At 54.5% G+C, this 20,813-nt stretch overlaps 1 protein-coding gene and 1 long non-coding RNA gene across 2 annotated transcripts in view; both read right to left on the reverse strand.

Annotated features, from left to right (window-relative positions):
• LOC135307549 (serine/threonine-protein kinase PAK 1-like) overlaps positions 1-20,813 on the reverse strand; it is a 437,852-nt gene that overhangs the window by 220,714 nt on the left and 196,325 nt on the right. The window lies entirely within an intron of this gene.
• Positions 17,523-18,180, reverse strand: LOC135307453 (uncharacterized). Its single transcript, XR_010368172.1, has 3 exons — positions 17,985-18,180; positions 17,712-17,783; positions 17,523-17,624 (listed from the first exon to the last, which is right to left on the reverse strand). It is a non-coding gene; the product is annotated as an uncharacterized LOC135307453 (long non-coding RNA).

A 20,813-nucleotide genomic window follows, 5' to 3' on the forward strand; every position in this document is an offset into this window, starting at 1 on the left:
CCCGGCACAGCAATTACCTGCTGTGCCTGTGCCCGTGTCTGGCTTTGCCTTCCTTCCTGCAGCAGGGGCTGGCACCGAAGATGGAGTGCTTCCTTCAAGAAATGCCACCTTCCACTGAAGCACTATGTCCATCTCTTGACAAAGGAAGGGAGACAGCTGCATCAGATGGAGCTGTTTCCCACTTGGGTGGTGGCATCAGAGGTAATATTTGTGAAATTTATGGAGCAGGAAAATGACTAGGTTACAGTGGCATGATGAGAGCACTTCCACCACCAAACAGCCACCCTTTTCCTAATCTGCAGGGCTGGATATAGTGGGGGATCTCAGGGTGTGTTACAGTTTGGGCATGGCCTGTCAGCTGATGCCAAATGCCTTCCTGCAGAGGCTAGGCAGAAGCTGCAGCCAGGCCAGGCTGGGAAACAGCCCTGCAGGGCGTGAAAGCAGCAGCGGGGCAGCGAGGCTGCCATGGATCCCTTCCCGCTGTGCCGGGCACGGCGTGTCCAGATGTGCAGCCAAAGCCCCCGGCTGCTGAGTCCCAGGGGAAGCATGAGGGAAATGCACCCACCTTCTCTTGTCTGCAGGGGTTCCCTCAGCTCTTGCCTCATCTGTTTGGATGGTTCCAGGGATATCTTATCTGTTGTATCTTGGATTTTCCCTGTTGGAGTACCTTAGAGAAAAATATTTCCATTTCCCAGGAATGGATCCCAGAAAAGCAGGGTTCAGCCTGTGGGGTCAGCAGGGACACACTACTCACCCCTGAGATGGGAGCTGGGCTTGAGTGCAGCATCCAAGGTAGCAGCTGGAGAAGCTGGAGAAGTCTTCCCTGTAGACACATCTGTAACACAACAGCCACAGAAGCTTCTGTCACCTGGTGCCTGCCCGCTTGTCTACAATTCTTCCTTGGTGGCACACTGAGAACATACCTGCAGGAGGCTCCAAGGGCTTCAAAACTTTCTTCATCCAAGCTGATGGAGAAGCCTTCCCAGCACCCTCATCTACAATGCAGCACAGATGAGAACATTTTCCAGTGTGTGCTGGGATCTCTTTCTGCCACAGGGAACTGGGCACTGCCAGGGAGTCGGGTAAGGCCATGGCAGCCAGATGTGAATAGACATGGCCAAAGCTGCCCAGGGGCCTGGGGAGCTCTGGGCTGGCTCCTGGTCACTCTCCACACTCTTTCCCTGCCCTCAGCAACATCCCTGGGAGGGGTGGCTGCAGCAGTGCAGGGACCTGGAACTCTCCCTCTCACACACAGAAGAAATCCTCCCTAAAGCATGGGGGAAAACTGCAGCAGGCAGTGCCACAGCTATCCATCCTGCCCTCCCTCTGTCCCTCCTGCCCTCCTTCTGTGGGGAAACCCCCCAGATCCCAAGGGCAAACAGCCAGGCCCTCTCAGGACACACTGGAGCCTTGCTCTCCCCCTCTGTCCTTTCCCCACCGTGGGCACCCCGTGCAGTCACTCCCAGGTTTCAGGACATGTCTCCCATGGAGGGACCCCAGCAGGACTGCTCAGTGCCCTGAGCCTGCTCGGGATAATTCCCCTGGGCTGTGCTGCTCTAGTCCAGGCTGTGCCCGCACTGCCAAGCAGCAGAGAGGGCAGCTCAAGCCTCAGCAGGGTTCAGGCCCAGAGGCACAGCAATTACCTCCTGTGCCTGTGCCTGGCATGGCCTCCCTTCCTGGAGCTGAGGCTGGCATGCAACCACTGCTTCCTCCGGGAAATGCTTCTTTCTCCGCAGGCTCTCCTTTCATTTCTGGAGAATGGAAAAGAGACAGCTGGATCAGATGAAAACATTCCTGACTGGGAATGGGGAAGGGGACAATTTCAGGAGGCATCACTTGTGAAAGGAATGCATAAGGATCAGAAAACACCCAGGATTTTGGGACAACCCAAGGCTGCTTCCTTCCCCAAACAGCCCCAACATCTGATCTGCCTGGACACCAGGAAATTGCAGGGCATCTGAGGGTGGGCATGGCCTGTGGTGCATTTGGGGCTGTCTGCCAGCTGATGCCAAATGCCTTCCTGCAGAGGCTGGGCAGAAGCTGCAGCCAGGCCAGGCTGGGAAACAGCCCTGCAGGGCGTGAAAGCAGCAGCGGGGCAGCGAGGCTGCCATGGATCCCTTCCTGCTGTGCCGGGCACGGCGTGTCCAGATTTGCAGCCAAAGCCCCTGGCTGCTGAGTCCCAGGAGCAGCATGAGGGAAATGCACCCACCTTGTCTTCTCTGCAGACGTTCCTTCAGCATTTGCCACATGATTTCTAATGGGCCCTGGAATTTCCTGCCTGCCATGTCTTTGGTCTCTCCTGTCAGAGGACCTTAAGAGAAAGTAGTTCCATTTCCCAGGAATGGACCCCACAAAAGCAGGGCTCAGCCTGAGGGGTCAGCAGGGACACACTACTCACCCCTGCCATGGGAGCTGGCCTTTTGTGCAGCATCCAAGGTAGGAGTTGGTGAGGTCGTCCCTGCAGACACGCCTGTAACACAACAGCCACAGAAGCTTCTGTCACCTGGTTCTTACCAGTCAGTCAAACATTACGCCTTGGTGGGACAGTGAGAACATACCTGCAGAATGCTCAGAGGGCTTCACAACTTCAGAGCGCCAGGCTAATGGAGAATCCTTCCCAGCATCCCAGTCCGGAAGCAAACCAAGATGAGAACTGTTTCCATTGTGTGCCAGGGCTGGCTCTGGCCCTGGGCTGGCGGCAGGGTTCCCGCTCGGGGCTGCTCCTGTGCCTTGGGCCTCTGGGCACTCAGGGCCAGCTCCGCAGCAGCTGCAGCGCCAGGGACGTTGCTGCACCAGTCCCGTTTCCCCGGGGCTCTGAACCAGCTCCAGAGGCCTGGAAGCCGAGGCGCCTCCAGCTTTGGCTGCTGCCGGGCCGGGCAAGGGCAGGCCCTGGGGGAAGAGCTGCTGCCACACAGCCCCGGCCAGGCCTGAGCCCGGCACAGCAATTACCTGCTGTGCCTGTGCCCGTGTCTGGCTTTGCCTTCCTTCCTGCAGCAGGGGCTGGCACCGAAGATGGAGTGCTTCCTTCAAGAAATGCCACCTTCCACTGAAGCACTATGTCCATCTCTTGACAAAGGAAGGGAGACAGCTGCATCAGATGGAGCTGTTTCCCACTTGGGTGGTGGCATCAGAGGTAATATTTGTGAAATTTATGGAGCAGGAAAATGGCTAGGTTACAGTGGCATGATGAGAGCACTTCCACCACCAAACAGCCACCCTTTTCCTAATCTGCAGGGCTGGATATAGTGGGGGATCTCAGGGTGTGTTACAGTTTGGGCATGGCCTGTCAGCTGATGCCAAATGCCTTCCTGCAGAGGCTAGGCAGAAGCTGCAGCCAGGCCAGGCTGGGAAACAGCCCTGCAGGGCGTGAAAGCAGCAGCGGGGCAGCGAGGCTGCCATGGATCCCTTCCTGCTGTGCCGGGCACGACGTGTCCAGAAGTGCAGCCAAAGCCCCCGGCTGCTGAGTCCCAGGAGCAGCATGAGGGAAATGCACCCACCTTCTCTTGTCTGCAGGGGTTCCTTCAGCTCTTGCCTCATCTGTTTGGATGGTTCCAGGGATATCTTATCTGTTGTATCTTGGATTTTCCCTGTTGGAGTACCTTAGAGAAAAATATTTCCATTTCCCAGGAATGGATCCCAGAAAAGCAGGGTTCAGCCTGTGGGGTCAGCAGCGACACACTACTCACCCCTGAGATGGGAGCTGGGCTTGAGTGCAGCATCCAAGGTAGCAGCTGGAGAAGCTGGAGAAGTCTTCCCTGTAGACACATCTGTAACACAACAGCCACAGAAGCTTCTGTCACCTGGTGCCTGCCCGCTTGTCTACAATTCTTCCTTGGTGGCACACTGAGAACATACCTGCAGGAGGCTCCAAGGCCTTCAAAACTTTCTTCATCCAAGCTGATGGAGAAGCCTTCCCAGCACCCTCATCTACAATGCAGCACAGATGAGAACATTTTCCAGTGTGTGCTGGGATCTCTTTCTGCCACAGGGAACTGGGCACTGCCAGGGAGTCGGGTAAGGCCATGGCAGCCAGATGTGAATAGACATGGCCAAAGCTGCCCAGGGGCCTGGGGAGCTCTGGGCTGGCTCCTGGTCACTCTCCACACTCTTTCCCTGCCCTCAGCAACATCCCTGGGAGGCGTGGCTGCAGCAGTGCAGGGACCTGGAACTCTCCCCCTCACACACAGAAGAAATCCTCCCTAAAGCATGGGGGAAAACTGCAGCAGGCAGTGCCACAGATATCCATCCTGCCCTCCCTCTGTCCCTCCTGCCCTCCTTCTGTGGGGAAACCCCCCGGATCCCAAGGGCAAACAGCCTGGCCCTCTCAGGACACACTGGAGCCTTGCTCTCCCCCTCTGTCCTTTCCCCACCGTGGGCACCCCGTGCAGTCGCTGCCAGGTTTCAGGACATGTCTCCCATGGAGGGACCCCAGCAGGACTGCTCAGTGCCCTGAGCCTGCTCGGGATAATTCCCCTGGGCTGTGCTGCTCTAGTCCAGGCTGTGCCCGCACTGCCAAACAGCAGAGAGGGCAGCTCAAGCCTCAGCAGGGCTCAGGCCCAGAGGCACAGCAATTACCTCCTGTGCCTGTGCCTGGCATGGCCTCCCTTCCTGGAGCTGAGGCTGGCATGCAACCACTGCTTCCTCCGGGAAATGCTTCTTTCTCCGCAGGCTCTCCTTTCATTTCTGGAGAATGGAAAAGAGACAGCTGGATCAGATGAAAACATTCCTGACTGGGAATGGGGAAGGGGACAATTTCAGGAGGCATCACTTGTGAAAGGAATGCATAAGGATCAGAAAACACCCAGGATTTTGGGACAACCCAAGGCTGCTTCCTTCCCCAAACAGCCCCAACATCTGATCTGCCTGGACACCAGGAAATTGCAGGGCATCTGAGGGTGGGCATGGCCTGTGGTGCATTTGGGGCTGTCTGCCAGCTGATGCCAAATGCCTTCCTGCAGAGGCTGGGCAGAAGCTGCAACCAGGCCAGGCTGGGAAACAGCCCTGCAGGGCGTGAAAGCAGCAGCGGGGCAGCAAGGCTGCCATGGATCCCTTCCTGCTGTGCCGGGCACGGCGTGTCCAGATGTGCAGCCAAAGCCCCTGGCTGCTGAGTCCCAGGAGCAGCATGAGGGAAATGCACCCACCTTGTCTTCTCTGCAGACGTTCCTTCAGCATTTGCCACATGATTTCTAATGGGTCCTGGAATTTCCTGCCTGCCATGTCTTTGGTCTCTCCTGTCAGAGGACCTTAAGAGAAAGTAGTTCCATTTCCCAGGAATGGACCCCACAAAAGCAGGGCTCAGCCTGAGGGGTCAGCAGGGACACACTACTCACCCCTGCCATGGGAGCTGGCCTTTTGTGCAGCATCCAAGGTAGGAGTTGGTGAGGTCGTCCCTGCAGACACGCCTGTAACACAACAGCCACAGAAGCTTCTGTCACCTGGTTCTTACCAGTCAGTCAAACATTACGCCTTGGTGGGACAGTGAGAACATACCTGCAGAATGCTCAGAGGGCTTCACAACTTCAGAGCGCCAGGCTAATGGAGAATCCTTCCCAGCATCCCAGTCCGGAAGCAAACCAAGATGAGAACTGTTTCCATTGTGTGCCAGGGCTGGCTCTGGCCCTGGGCTGGCGGCAGGGCTCCCGCTCGGGGCTGCTCCTGTGCCTTGGGCCTCTGGGCACTCAGGGCCAGCTCCGCAGCAGCTGCAGCGCCAGGGACGTTGCTGCACCAGTCCTGTTTCCACGGGGCTCTGAACCAGCTCCAGAGGCCTGGAAGCCGAGGCGCCTCCAGCTTTGGCTGCTGCCGGGCCGGGCAAGGGCAGGCCCTGGGGGAAGAGCTGCTGCCACACAGCCCCGGCCAGGCCTGAGCCCGGCACAGCAATTACCTGCTGTGCCTGTGCCCGTGTCTGGCTTTGCCTTCCTTCCTGCAGCAGGGGCTGGCACCGAAGATGGAGTGCTTCCTTCAAGAAATGCCACCTTCCACTGAAGCACTATGTCCATCTCTTGACAAAGGAAGGGAGACAGCTGCATCAGATGGAGCTGTTTCCCACTTGGGTGGTGGCATCAGAGGTAATATTTGTGAAATTTATGGAGCAGGAAAATGGCTAGGTTACAGTGGCATGATGAGACCACTTCCACCACCAAACAGCCACCCTTTTCCTAATCTGCAGGGCTGGATATAGTGGGGGATCTCAGGGTGTGTTACAGTTTGGGCATGGCCTGTCAGCTGATGCCAAATAACTTCCTGCAGAGGCTGGGCAGAAGCTGCAGCAAGGCCAGGCTGGGAAACAGCCCTGCAGGGCGTGAAAGCAGCAGCGGGGCAGCGAGGCTGCCATGGATCCCTTCCTGCTGTGCTGGGCATGGCGTGTCCAGATGTGCAGCCAAAGCCCCCGGCTGCTGAGTCCCAGGGGAAGCATGAGGGAAATGCACCCACCTTCTCTTGTCTGCAGGGGTTCCTTCAGCTCTTGCCTCATCTGTTTGGATGGTTCCAGGGATATCTTATCTGTTGTATCTTGGATTTTCCCTGTTGGAGTACCTTAGAGAAAAATATTTCCATTTGCCAGGAATGGATCCCAGAAAAGCAAGGTTCAGCCTGTGGGGTCAGCAGGGACACACTACTCACCCCTGAGATGGGAGCTGGGCTTGAGTGCAGCATCCAAGGTAGCAGCTGGAGAAGCTGGAGAAGTCTTCCCTGTAGACACATCTGTAACACAACAGCCACAGAAGCTTCTGTCACCTGGTGCCTGCCCGCTTGTCTACAATTCTTCCTTGGTGGCACACTGAGAACATACCTGCAGGAGGCTCCAAGGGCTTCAAAACTTTCTTCATCCAAGCTGATGGAGAAGCCTTCCCAGCACCCTCATCTACAATGCAGCACAGATGAGAACATTTTCCACTGTGTGCTGGGATCTCTTTCTGCCACAGGGAACTGGGCACTGCCAGGGAGTCGGGTAAGGCCATGGCAGCCAGATGTGAATAGACATGGCCAAAGCTGCCCAGGGGCCTGGGGAGCTCTGGGCTGGCTCCTGGTCACTCTCCACACTCTTTCCCTGCCCTCAGCAACATCCCTGGGAGGGGTGGCTGCAGCAGTGCAGGGACCTGGAACTCTCCCCCTCACACACAGAAGAAATCCACCCTAAAGCATGGGGGAAAACTGCAGCAGGCAGTGCCACAGCTATCCATCCTGCCCTCCCTCTGTCCCTCCTGCCCTCCTTCTGTGGGGAAACCCCCCAGATCCCAAGGGCAAACAGCCAGGCCCTCTCAGGACACACTGCAGCCTTGCTCTCCCCCTCTGTCTTTCCCCCACCGTGGGCACCCCGTGCAGTCACTCCCAGGTTTCAGGACATGTCTCCCATGGAGGGACCCCAGCAGGACTGCTCAGTGCCCTGAGCCTGCTCGGGATAATTCCCCTGGGCTGTGCTGCTCTAGTCCAGGCTGTGCCTGCACTGCCAAACAGCAGAGAGGGCAGCTCAAGCCTCAGCAGGGCTCAGGCCCAGAGGCACAGCAATTACCTCCTGTGCCTGTGCCTGGCATGGCCTCCCTTCCTGGAGCTGAGGCTGGCATGCAACCACTGCTTCCTCCGGGAAATGCTTCTTTCTCCGCAGGCTCTCCTTTCATTTCTGGAGAATGGAAAAGAGACAGCTGGATCAGATGAAAACATTCCTGACTGGGAAGGGGGAAGGGGACAATTTCAGGAGGCATCACATGTGAAAGGAATGCATAAGGATCAGAAAACACCCAGGATTTTGGGACAACCCAAGGCTGCTTCCTTCCCCAAACAGCCCCAACATCTGATCTGCCTGGACACCAGGAAATTGCAGGGGATCTGAGGGTGGGCATGGCCTGTGGTGCAATTGGGGCTGTCTGCCAGCTGATGCCAAATGCCTTCCTGCAGAGGCTGGGCAGAAGCTGCAGCCAGGCCAGGCTGGCAAACAGCCCTGCAGGGCGTGAAAGCAGCAGCGGGGCAGCGAGGCTGCCATGGATTCCTTCCTGCTGTGCCGGGCACGACGTGTCCAGATGTGCAGCCAATGCCCCTGGCTGCTGAGTCCCAGGAGCAGCATGAGGGAAATGCACCCACCTTGTCTTCTCTGCAGACATTCCTTCAGCATTTGCCACATGATTTCTAATGGGTCCTGGAATTTCCTGCCTGCCATGTCTTTGGTCTCTCCTGTCGGAGGACCTTAAAAGAAAGTAGTTCCATTTCCCAGGAATGGACCCCACAAAAGCAGGGCTCAGCCTGAGGGGTCAGCAGGGACACACTACTCACCCCTGCCATGGGAGCTGGCCTTTTGTGCAGCATCCAAGGTAGGAGTTGGTGAGGTCGTCCCTGCAGACACGCCTGTAACACAACAGCCACAGAAGCTTCTGTCACCTGGTTCTTACCAGTCAGTCAAACATTACGCCTTGGTGGGACAGTGAGAACATACCTGCAGAATGCTCAGAGGGCTTCACAACTTCAGAGCGCCAGGCTAATGGAGAATCCTTCCCAGCATCCCAGTCTGGAAGCAAACCAAGATGAGAACTGTTTCCATTGTGTGCCAGGGCTGGCTCTGGCCCTGGGCTGGCGGCAGGGCTCCCGCTCGGGGCTGCTCCTGTGCCTTGGGCCTCTGGGCACTCAGGGCCAGCTCCGCAGCAGCTGCAGCGCCAGGGACGTTGCTGCACCAGCCCCGTTTCCCCGGGGCTCTGAACCAGCTCCAGAGGCCTGGAAGCCGAGGCGCCTCCAGCTTTGGCTGCTGCCGGGCCGGGCAAGGGCAGGCCCTGGGGGAAGAGCTGCTGCCACACAGCCCCGGCCAGGGCTGAGCCCGGCACAGCAATTACCTGCTGTGCCTGTGCCCGTGTCTGGCATTGCCTTCCTTCCTGCAGCAGGGGCTCGCACCGAAGATGGAGTGCTTCCTTCAAGAAATGCCACCTTCCACTGAAGCACTATGTCCATCTCTTGACAAAGGAAGGGAGACAGCTGCATCAGATGGAGCTGTTTCCCACTTGGGTGGTGGCATCAGAGGTAATATTTGTGAAATTTATGGAGCAGGAAAATGGCTAGGTTACAGTGGCATGATGAGACCACTTCCACCACCAAACAGCCACCCTTTTCCTAATCTGCAGGGCTGGATATAGTGGGGGATCTCAGGGTGTGTTACAGTTTGGGCATGGCCTGTCAGCTGATGCCAAATAACTTCCTGCAGAGGCTGGGCAGAAGCTGCAGCAAGGCCAGGCTGGGAAACAGCCCTGCAGGGCGTGAAAGCAGCAGCGGGGCAGCGAGGCTGCCATGGATCCCTTCCCACTGTGCCGGGCATGGCGTGTCCAGATGTGCAGCCAAAGACCCCGGCTGCTGAGTCCCAGGGGAAGCATGAGGGAAATGCACCCACCTTCTCTTGTCTGCAGGGGTTCCTTCAGCTCTTGCCTCATCTGTTTGGATGGTTCCAGGGATATCTTATCTGTTGTATCTTGGATTTTCCCTGTTGGATTACCTTAGAGAAAAATATTTCCATTTCTCAGGAATAGATCCCAGAAAAGCAGGGTTCAGCCTGTGGGGTCAGCAGGGACACACTACTCACCCCTGAGATGGGTGCTGGGCTTGAGTGCAGCATCCAAGGTAGCAGCTGGAGAAGCTGGAGAAGTCTTCCCTGTAGACACATCTGTAACACAACAGCCACAGAAGCTTCTGTCACCTGGTGCCTGCCCGCTTGTCTACAATTCTTCCTTGGTGGCACACTGAGAACATACCTGCAGGAGGCTCCAAGGGCTTCAAAACTTTATTCATCCAAGCTGATGGAGAAGCCTTCCCAGCACCCTCATCTACAATGCAGCACCGATGAGAACATTTTCCAGTGTGTGCTGGGATCTCTTTCTGCCACAGGGAACTGGGCACTGCCAGGGAGTCGGGTAAGGCCCTGGGAGCCAGATGTGAATAGACATGGCCAAAGCTGCCCAGGGGCCTGGGGAGCTCTGGGCTGGCTCCTGGTCACTCTCCACACTCTTTCCCTGCCCTCAGCAACATCCCTGGGATGGGTGGCTGCAGCAGTGCAGGGACCTGGAACTCTCCCCCTCACACACAGAAGAAATCCTCCCTAAAGCATGGGGGAAAACTGCAGCAGGCAGTGCCACAGCTATCCATCCTGCCCTCCCTCTGTCCCTCCTGCCCTCCTTCTGTGGGGAAACCCCCCAGATCCCAAGGGCAAACAGCCAGGCCCTCTCAGGACACACTGGAGCCTTGCTCTCCCCCTCTGTCCTTTCCCCACCGTGGGCACCCCGTGCAGTCGCTCCCAGGTTTCAGGACATGTCTCCCATGGAGGGACCCCAGCAGGACTGCTCAGTGCCCTGAGCCTGCTCGGGATAATTCCCCTGGGCTGTGCTGCTCTAGTCCAGGCTGTGCCCGCACTGCCAAACAGCAAAGAGGGCAGCTCAAGCCTCAGCAGGGCTCAGGCCCAGAGGCACAGCAATTACCTCCTGTGCCTGTGCCTGCCATGGCCTCCCTTCCTGGAGCTGAGGCTGGCATGCAACCACTGCTTCCTCCGGGAAATGCTTCTTTCTCCGCAGGCTCTCCTTTCATTTCTGGAGAATGGAAAAGAGACAGCTGGATCAGATGAAAACATTCCTGACTGGGAAGGGGGAAGGGGACAATTTCAGGAGGCATCACATGTGAAAGGAATGCATAAGGATCAGAAAACACCCAGGATTTTGGGACAACCCAAGGCTGCTTCCTTCCCCAAACAGCCCCAACATCTGATCTGCCTGGACACCAGGAAATTGCAGGGGATCTGAGGGTGGGCATGGCCTGTGGTGCAATTGGGGCTGTCTGCCAGCTGATGCCAAATGCCTTCCTGCAGAGGCTGGGCAGAAGCTGCAGCCAGGCCAGGCTGGGAAACAGCCCTGCAGGGCGTGAAAGCAGCAGCGGGGCAGCGAGGCTGCCATGGATCCCTTCCTGCTGTGCCGGGCACGACGTGTCCAGATGTGCAGCCAAAGCCCCTGGCTGCTGAGTCCCAGGAGCAGCATGAGGGAAATGCACCCACCTTGTCTTCTCTGCAGACGTTCCTTCAGCATTTGCCACATGATTTCTAATGGGTCCTGGAATTTCCTGCCTGCCATGTCTTTGGTCTCTCCTGTCAGAGGACCTTAAGAGAAAGTAGTTCCATTTCCCAGGAATGGACCCCACAAAAGCAGGGCTCAGCCTGAGGGGTCAGCAGGGACACACTACTCACCCCTGCCATGGGAGCTGGCCTTTTGTGCAGCATCCAAGGTAGGAGTTGGTGAGGTCGTCCCTGCAGACACGCCTGTAACACAACATCCGCAGAAGCTTCTGTCACCTGGTTCTTACCAGTCAGTCAAACATTACGCCTTGGTGGGACAGTGAGAACATACCTGCAGAATGCTCAGAGGGCTTCACAACTTCAGAGCGCCAGGCTAATGGAGAATCCTTCCCAGCATCCCAGTCTGGAAGCAAACCAAGATGAGAACTGTTTCCATTGTGTGCCAGGGCTGGCTCTGGCCCTGGGCTGGCGGCAGGGCTCCCGCTCGGGGCTGCTCCTGTGCCTTGGGCCTCTGGGCACTCAGGGCCAGCTCCGCAGCAGCTGCAGCGCCAGGGACGTTGCTGCAGCAGTCCCGTTTCCACGGGGCTCTGAACCAGCTCCAGAGGCCTGGAAGCCGAGGCGCCTCCAGCTTTGGCTGCTGCCGGGCCTGGCAAGGGCAGGCCCTGGGGGAAGAGCTGCAGCCACACAGCCCCGGCCAGGCCTGAGCCCGGCACAGCAATTATCTGCTGTGCCTGTGCCCGTGTCTGCCATCGCCTTCCTTCCTGCAGCAGGGGCTGGCACCGAAGATGGAGTACATCCTTCAAGAAATGCCACCTTCCACTGAAGCACTATGTCCATCTCTTGACAAAGGAAGGGAGACAGCTGCATCAGATGGGGCTGTTTCCCACTTGGGTGGTGGCATCAGAGGTAATATTTGTGAAATTTATGGAGCAGGAAAATGGCCAGGTTACAGTGGCATGATGAGAGCACTTCCACCACCAAACAGCCACCCTTTTCCTAATCTGCAGGGATGGATATAGTGGGGGATCTCAGGGTGTGTTACAGTTAGGGCATGGCCTGTCAGCTGATGCCAAATAACTTCCTACAGAGGCTGGGCAGAAGCTGCAACCAGGCCAGGCTGGGAAACAGCCCTGCAGGGCGTGAAAGCAGCAGCGGGGCAGCAAGGCTGCCATGGATCCCTTCCCACTGTGCCAGGCACGGCGTGTCCAGATGTGCAGCCAAAGCCCCCGGCTGCTGACTCCCAGGGGAAGCATGAGGGAAATGCACCCACCTTCTCTTGTCTGCAGGGGTTCCTTCAGCTCTTGCCTCATCTGTTTGGATGGTTCCAGGGATATCTTATCTGTTGTATCTTGGATTTTCCCTGTTGGAGTACCTTAGAGAAAAATATTTCCATTTGCCAGGAATGGATCCCAGAAAAGCAGGGTTCAGCCTGTGGGGTCAGCAGGGACACACTACTCACCCCTGAGATGGGAGCTGGGCTTGAGTGCAGCATCCAAGGTAGCAGCTGGAGAAGCTGGAGAAGTCTTCCCCGTAGACACATCTGTAACACAACAGCCACAGAAGCTTCTGTCACCTGGTGCCTGCCCGCTTGTCTACAATTCTTCCTTGGTGGCACACTGAGAACATACCTGCAGAAGGCTCCAAGGACTTCAAAACTTTCTTCATCCAAGCTGATGGAGAAGCCTTCCCAGCACCCTCATCTACAATGCAGCACAGATGAGAACATTTTCCAGTGTGTGCTGGGATCTCTTTCTGCCACAGGGAACCGGGCACTGCCAGGGAGTCGGGTAAGGCCATGGGAGCCAGATGTGAATAGACATGGCCAAAGCTGCCCAGGGGCCTGGGGAGCTCTGGGCTGGCTCCTGGTCACTCTCCACACTCTTTCCCTGCCCTCAGCAACATCCCTGGGAGGGGTGGCTGCAGCAGTGCAGGGACCTGGGACACTCCCCCTCACACACAGAAGAAATCCTCCCTAAAGCATGGGGGAAAACTGCAGCAGGCAGTGCCACAGCTATCCATCCTGCCCTCCCTCTGTCCCTCCTGCCCTCCTTCTGTGGGGAAACCCCCCAGATCCCAAGGGCAAACAGCCAGGCCCTCTCAGGACACACTGGAGCCTTCCTCTCCTCCTCTGTCCTTTCACCACTGTGGGCACCCCGTGCAGTCACTCCCAGGTTTCAGGACATGTCTCCCATGGAGGGACCCCAGCAGGACTGCTCAGTGCCCTGAGCCTGCTCGGGATAATTCCCCTGGGCTGTGCTGCTCTAGTCCAGGCTGTGCCCGCACTGCCAAACAGCAGAGAGGGCAGCTCAAGCCTCAGCAGGGCTCAGGCCCAGAGGCACAGCAATTACCTCCTGTGCCTGTGCCTGGCATGGCCTCCCTTCCTGGAGCTGAGGCTGGCATGCAACCACTGCTTCCTCCGGGAAATGCTTCTTTCTCCGCAGGCTCTCCTTTCATTTCTGGAGAATGGAAAAGAGACAGCTGGATCAGATGAAAACATTCCTGACTGGGAATGGGGAAGGGGACAATTTCAGGAGGCATCACTTGTGAAAGGAATGCATAAGGATCAGAAAACACCCAGGATTTTGGGACAACCCAAGGCTGCTTCCTTCCCCAAACAGCCCCAACATCTGATCTGCCTGGACACCAGGAAATTGCAGGGCATCTGAGGGAGGGCATGGCCTGTGGTGCAATTGGGGCTGTCTGCCAGCTGATGCCAAATGCCTTCCTGCAGAGGCTGGGCAGAAGCTGCAGCCAGGCCAGGCTGGGAAACAGCCCTGCAGGGCGTGAAAGCAGCAGCGGGGCAGCGAGGCTGCCATGGATCCCTTCCTGCTGTGCCGGGCACGACGTGTCCAGATGTGCAGCCAAAGCCCCTGGCTGCTGAGTCCCAGGAGCAGCATGAGGGAAATGCACCCACCTTGTCTTCTCTGCAGACGTTCCTTCAGCATTTGCCACATGATTTCTAATGGGTCCTGGAATTTCCTGCCTGCCATGTCTTTGGTCTTTCCTGACAGATGACCTTAAGAGAAAGTAGTTCCATTTCCCAGGAATGGACCCCACAAAAGCAGGGCTCAGCCTGAGGGGTCAGCAGGGACACACTACTCACCCCTGCCATGGGAGCTGGCCTTTTGTGCAGCATCCAAGGTAGGAGTTGGTGAGGTCGTCCCTGCAGACACGCCTGTAACACAACAGCCACAGAAGCTTCTGTCACCTGGTTCTTACCAGTCAGTCAAACATTACGCCTTGGTGGGACAGTGAGAACATACCTGCAGAATGCTCAGAGGGCTTCACAACTTCAGAGCGCCAGGCTAATGGAGAATCCTTCCCAGCATCCCAGTCTGGAAGCAAACCAAGATGAGAACTGTTTCCATTGTGTGCCAGGGCTGGCTCTGGCCCTGGGCTGGCGGCAGGGCTCCCGCTCGGGGCTGCTCCTGTGCCTTGGGCCTCTGGGCACTCAGGGCCAGCTCCGCAGCAGCTGCAGCGCCAGGGACGTTGCTGCACCAGTCCCGTTTCCCCGGGGCTCTGAACCAGCTCCAGAGGCCTGGAAGCCGAGGCGCCTCCAGCTTTGGCTGCTGCCGGGCCGGGCAAGGGCAGGCCCTCGGGGAAGAGCTGCTGCCACACAGCCCCGGCCAGGCCTGAGCCCGGCACAGCAATTACCTGCTGTGCCTGTGCCCGTGTCTGGCTTTGCCTTCCTTCCTGCAGCAGGGGCTGGCACCGAAGATGGAGTGCTTCCTTCAAGAAATGCCACCTTCCACTGAAGCACTATGTCCATCTCTTGACAAAGGAAGGGAGACAGCTGCATCAGATGGGGCTGTTTCCCACTTGGGTGGTGGCATCAGAGGTAATATTTGTGAAATTTATGGAGCAGGAAAATGGCCAGGTTACAGTGGCATGATGAGAGCACTTCCACCTCCAAACAGCCACCCTTTTCCTAATCTGCAGGGCTGGATATAGTGGGGAATCTCAGGGTGTGTTACAGTTTGGGCATGGCCTGTCAGCTGATGCCCAATAACTTCCGGCAGAGGCTGGGCAGAAGCTGCAGCCAGGCCAGGCTGGCAAACAGCCCTGCAGGGCGTGAAAGCAGCAGCGGGGCAGCGAGGCTGCCATGGATCCCTTCCCACTGTGCCGGGCACGGCGTGTCCAGATGTGCAGCCAAAGCCCCCGGCTGCTGAGTTCCAGGGGAAGCATGAGGGAAATGCACCCACCTTGTCTTCTCTGCAGGGGTTCCTTCAGCTCTTGCCTCATCTGTTTGGATGGTTCCAGGGATATCTTATCTGTTGTATCTTGGATTTTCCCTGTTGGAGTACCTTAGAGAAAAATATTTCCATTTCCCAGGAATGGATCCCACAAAAGTAAGGCTCCGCCTTTGAGGTCAGCAGGGACACACTGCTCACCATTGTGATGGGAGATGAGCTTGCGTATAGCATCCAAGGTAGGAGCTGGAGAAGCTGGAGAAGTCCTCCCTGTAGACACAACTGTAACACAACAGCCACAGAAGCTTCTGTCACTTGCTTCCTGCCCGCTTGTCTACAATTCTTCCTTGGTGGCACACTGAGAACATAACTGCAGGAGGCTCCAAGGGCTTCAAAACTTTCTTCATCCAAGCTGATGGAGAAGCCTTCCCAGCAACCTCATCTAGAACGGAGCACATATGAGAATACTTTCCAGGGTGTGCTGGGATCCCCTTCTGCCACAGAGAACTGGGCACTGCCAGGGAGTCGGGTAAGGCCCTGGGAGCCAGATGTGAATAGACACGGCCGAAGGTGCACAGGGGCCTGGGGAGCTTTGGGCTGGCTCCTGGTCACTCTCCACACTCTTTCCCTGCCCTCAGCAACATCCCTGGGAGGGGTGGCTGCAGCAGTGCAGGGCCCCGGGATTCTCTCCCTCAGACACAGAGGAAATCCTCTCTAAAACCCCAGGGAAAACTGCAGCAGGCAGTGACACAGCTATCCATCCCTCCCTCTGTCCCTCCCGTCCTTCTTCTGCTGGGACAGCTCCCAGATCCCAAGGGCTAACAGCCAGGCCCGCTCAGGACACACTGGAGGCTTCCTCTCCCCCTCTGTCCTTTCCGCACCGTGGGCACCATTGCAGTCGCTCCCAGGTTTCAGGACATGAAATAAATGGGCAGGAGATCTTTCTCCTTTTTAATGCCTTTATTAAGAAGAATCAGCTCAGGTGGGGAGAAATCGACGGGTTGCACCCTCGCCGCCGCTGCTCCCAGGCGTGGCACAAAGGAGGAGGATGATGCAGTTTGTCCGCTGGTCTGCAGACAGAACTGGGGACTCTGTCCTCACGGGAGAGTCGTTGAGTCCTTGGTTTGTTTTGTTTACAAACCCGGGGGGTGTCTTTAATCAGTGTCTTTTCAGGTTAGGGTGAGAAAATAAAAAGGTCCAAGCAGGTACGGGACTATGCTCCCATTCTTAGACCACTTAAGTCACTTGTTGGCTCGTGATTTTAGGGGTTTTTTTCTTGTAAAAACTGTAAAACTGTAAAAACCCAGGGTGCACTGCATTTCTTATTTGCATGTTGTCTCTGGTGTCACTGCCCATTCTCTTTACCCTGGAGGGTTTCCCTTGGTATCTTCTTGGCATGCGGCCAGCATCAGGGAAACAATCAGTTAATCACCTGCCATTAACAGGCATTTGAAGAGCTTTCCTTCGGCAGCGAAACCAAAGGAGTCTGACTCGGTCTGGCTTGGTTTTTTTTAACTCTGAAACTTAAAAAAAATACAATTTTCTATTCATAACAGGACATGTCTCCCATGGAGGGACCCCAGCAGGACTGCTCAGTACCCGAGTGCCCTGAGCCTGCTCGGGATAATTCCCCTGGGCTGTGCCTGACTTGTCCAGGCTGTCCCTGCACTGTCAGGCAGCAGAGAGAGCAGCTCAAGCCTCAGACGGGCTCAGGCCCACAGGCACAACAATTACCTCCTGTGCCTGTGCCTGGCATGGCCTCCCTTCCTGGAGCTGAGGCTGGCATGCAACCACTGCTTCCTCTGGGAAATGCTTCTTTCTCCGCAGGCTCTCCTTTCATTTCTGGAGAATGGAAAAGAGACAGCTGGATCAGATGAAAACATTCCTGACTGGGAATGGGGAAGGGGACAATTTCAGGAGGCATCACTTGTGAAAGGAATGCATAAGGATCAGAAAACACCCAGGATTTTGGGACAACCCAAGGCTGCTTCCTTCCCCAAACAGCCCCAACATCTGATCTGCCTGGACACCAGGAAATTGCAGGGGATCTGAGGGTGGGCATGGCCTGTGGAGCAATTGGGGCTGTCTGCCAGCTGATGCCAAATGCCTTCCTGCAGAGGCTGGGCAGAAGCTGCAGCCAGGCCAGGCTGGGAAACAGCCCTGCAGGGCGTCAAAGCAGCAGCAGCAGCTGTGGGGCAGAGAGGCTGCCATGGATGCCTTCCCGCTGTGCCAGACACAGCGTGTCCAGATGTGCAGCCAAAGCCCCCGGCTGCTGAGTCCCAGGGGAAGCATGAGGGAAATGCACCCACCTTCTCCTGCCTGCTGCATTTCCTTCAGCATTTGCCTCATGTTTTCGGATGGATCATGGGGTTTGTGGTGTCCTGTGGCTTGGTCCTTCCCCCTTGGAGGACCTTAGAGCAACAGAATTCCATTTCCCAGGAACAGATCCCACAAAAGCAGGGCTCAGCCAGAGGGGTCAGCAGGGACACACTACTCACCCCTGCGATGGTTGCCAGGCTTCTCTGTAGGAATCAGCAAAGGAGCTGGAGAAGTCCTCCCTGCAGACACACCTGTAACTCAACAGCCACAGAAGCTTCTGCCATCTCTGCTGATCTGCACGGGCACCACTGACCCGCAGGAGAGGTGAGGGAATCACGCAGGGCGAGGGCACACACGTGCATGGTTCTGTGCTGGCACCTGCAGCGATGCCCCCCTGGCCCAGCTTTGGGCTCTGAGCTGGCAGCTCTCCCAGGGGAAAGGCCTTGACCTACCCTCAGCATCTCCCAGAGCCTCAGTCCTGGACGTGGCTTGGGAAGCTGCACCACCTTCACCAGCAGGTTCAGCTGCAAAGAAAGACAGGACAGGAGACCTGTAAATCCACCAACAGAAACACCAGCCAAACCTCACTAAAATGTCACCACTACTCCTTGAAGTAAAATAGACTGATGCATGTTAATACCTAAGCTTGTAAGCTGTAAAACCCATTGTTATGAGAAGTAAAATATTTTATTTTAAATTGTATTATTCATGAGGTTGTTTTAAGTGGCATGAATATTTAAGGTGTGATATGCAAATTTATTTCAAAAAATAAAATATTTTTGTGCTTTTGTTATAACAGACAAAAGAAATAGAAGCAAAAGCTAATGAAACACTGTAAAGAATATATTAGAACAATAATATGATTCGTGAAAAATTGGAAAAAAAAAAGTATATAAGATACAAACCAGATTTAAGTTCCAACAAACACTAAAAGTAACATTAAATCAGATAGGGTATAACAAAAGCCGTTAGATATTTAATAAGGATCAAATTAAAATAAAGGAAAAAAGCCAAGTAGAGCTGAAAGAAAGAGAAGTGTACAGACTAATTACAACTTTACAGCTAAAATGTCAAAGAAATAAAACTATAACAATTAGAAATAAGCAGATGCTATCCTAAAACCTGAAAAACAATTTAAAAGGCTCTTATAAATCTTATGAAGTAAATACTGAGAATGAGACGAATGACACCAGTGACTAGATCCCAAGGTGTAAGCTCTGCTACCAAGAAGATACACATCTTGGCCCTTTGGCTGCAACCCAAAGGGGCTTTGAGAGAGCTAGAGTGTTAAAACTGCAGAGGATTATTGTCACTGTATTAGTCATCCAAGCCCAAAAAGAATGAGCCATATGCACACTCCCAAGTTAGTGTAGTACGCTATAATTTTAACAAATTCAGAAGGTGCACTATGAGTAGTAAAAGACACTGGAATAAAGAAAATGTGAAATAGAGCAAAAAGAAGAAAATGGCAAAATTTGTAAGCAATATATTAAAACTTTTTGTTCTGGAAGAGATAGAGAAGAAATAAATCCTGAGAGTAGAATAAAGCAAATTGCTCAAGAATTAGAAAACAAGAACATGAGACAGTTATAAAGACACATTTTAGCAGGCAACATAAGAAAACATGAAAAATTTATTCTACAAATATTACCAGCCTTAAACGACTATGGAGTCAAAATATATCTAAAGTACAATAAGCACATGCATTGATATAAAAAAATATAATTGACAATTCAAAGAAAAGAAATTAAAGATTTAGAATAATCTACCTTATGAGAAGAGCTGTTAATTTTATACCCTGACTAGTAGTATAAAAGTGTAGTTGTTAAGTTTTATAAATACTAAACATAAAATTAGAAAATAAGTAAGCTTTGTCAAAGTGTATCCTAAAAGTACAAAATTAATAAATTAATAGAGAAAGGGAGGGATTCTGATAGATTGTATATACAAATTCATGCTGAGACTACAGTAATCTCGCCTAATGAAAATCCTAGCATACCAAAAGAGGGTTCAGGGCAATCAATATGCACCAAAATCCTAGCCTGAATATTCGTCCCCAGAAATGCTGATTCCAGAAAATTATTTGTCTGACCAAATCTCAGCAATATGCATTCGACATGCATCATCTATAAGATAAATGTGTGCCTCCTAGAACGCATATTCCAGGAGATTTTCTTCTAACAATGTGAATTATTTACCAGTTTTTGGGAAACTCTCAGCAAGAGCTGCAGCAAGAAAGGAAAAACTACATGAAAATGCAAAAAGGATAAGATCAACCATAAGAAAGCAGAAAAACGGCTGCCCCCAACAACCCTTGGAGCTTGGAAATGTACAAAAATCTTTGTGAAAGCTGTCCCTTCGTGATGCACAGGGGAGAGAAATGCCCCACCTGTCTCACCTGACGCTGTCAGCCTGCTTCAGGGCCAATCTGATATTTGCTTCTAGACATTCTAAGACTGTATTTTAATTATGAAATAAATTCTCCTTATTAATCAAAAAAAGCTAATTATTTAAAACATGCGGGACTCCTGGGACCCTCATCAGGGACCCCAAAAATATCCCTTTGTGCCTCTTCAGGTCCAGGCCCAGATGATCCCACAGAAGGAAATGTGCCCTCAGCCCAGGGACACTCAGCATGGGCTCCCCCATCCCCTCGGGGCCCCGCCGCTGGGCACAGCAGCCCCTGCCTGGCTCCTGCCTGCCCACACCGTGGGCATCCATGGCTGCTCCTGGACATGGAGCTCAGCCACTGCTGGTGCTGGGTGGGCTTTGCTGGTGCTACCACCAGGACAATGTGGTCACAGCTGCATCTCTCTACTGCAGCAGAAGAGCTGATTTGGGAAGTGCTGTGCTGCCCCATTTCTTCAGCCCCACTAGCTGCCCACACCCACAGTGGCACTGGGCTGCCCCCAGAAAACTGTCGAATCTGGGCTGTGGCTGCAGGGCACAGCTGCTCTACAGCACAGGTGGACTGCCTTGGGGGTAGGACTGCACTGAGGGTAGGGACAAGGAACAGGGTGAGGTCTGCTCTATGTTTTCCAAAGGTGATTATTCTACAGACCATCAGGGGCAGGCCAACACTGCATTAAAGGCATACATCAACTTACAAACTTGGCAGGGTCCCAGAGGAGGATACAATCTTTAGCCAATTGGGAGAAACTGAGGGTGGAACACCAGGCGGGGAATACAAGGTTTAAACCAATTGGGGATTACAGGGGAGGGGAAGAACTTAAACAAACCAATGGGATTCCGCAGGATACAAAATTGATAGGGAAGTTTCT

Source organism: Passer domesticus, chromosome 9 (genome assembly GCF_036417665.1).
Source record: "Passer domesticus isolate bPasDom1 chromosome 9, bPasDom1.hap1, whole genome shotgun sequence".
Taxonomy (NCBI): Eukaryota; Metazoa; Chordata; class Aves; order Passeriformes; family Passeridae; genus Passer; species Passer domesticus.